The sequence below is a fragment of the Anarrhichthys ocellatus genome, unplaced genomic scaffold, assembly GCF_004355925.1.
Source record: "Anarrhichthys ocellatus isolate YVR2014 unplaced genomic scaffold, GSC_Weel_1.0 scaffold16, whole genome shotgun sequence".
Taxonomy (NCBI): domain Eukaryota; kingdom Metazoa; phylum Chordata; class Actinopteri; order Perciformes; family Anarhichadidae; genus Anarrhichthys; species Anarrhichthys ocellatus.
Window position 1 is genome coordinate 4,824,156 of NW_022280046.1, and position 625 is coordinate 4,824,780.

Consider the following 625-nt stretch of genomic DNA (forward strand, 5'->3'; position numbering starts at 1 on the left):
GAAGCCACTAGCTACCCTTTAAAACAGAAAATAAAAAGCACACGTCTTGGATAAAGTCTTGTAAAAATGTTTAATTAAACTCACCCATGGAGTGCTGCGTCAGCTGTGTAGCTCTTCTGTCTGTGTCCGTCTGTGTCATCAGTGGTTTGAGCCCTGCTGAACTCCGCTTCAGGCTTCTGCCCGGTTCACTTCCTGGCGTGGCGCTTCAGAGCTACTGTGATGAAGTGTCATGACACCCTCCCTTCAACCAGAAGAGAAACTGACTGCAGCGCTCTTACAAACACAGACAGGCAGACATACAAACCATTGAGCATAAAAATAAGAAACATGGCTGAGCAGCACGTTTTAGCTCGTTACATTAACAACGCTTTGCCCCCATTTTGTTACTTAGGTGACTTGAATCCTCACCAGATATCAAAAAGCTGTGCGAACATTTTGTATATCTGTGGATCAAGTTTCACTGGCTGTATGACTGCAGCCAGAACATCATGACTAACTTCCCCTTTGCAGAGTAGACGGACCACTCCTTCTAACATCTGGTCAGCAATTATGTCACAAACACACACACACACACACATACACACACACACACACACACACACACACACACACACACACACACACA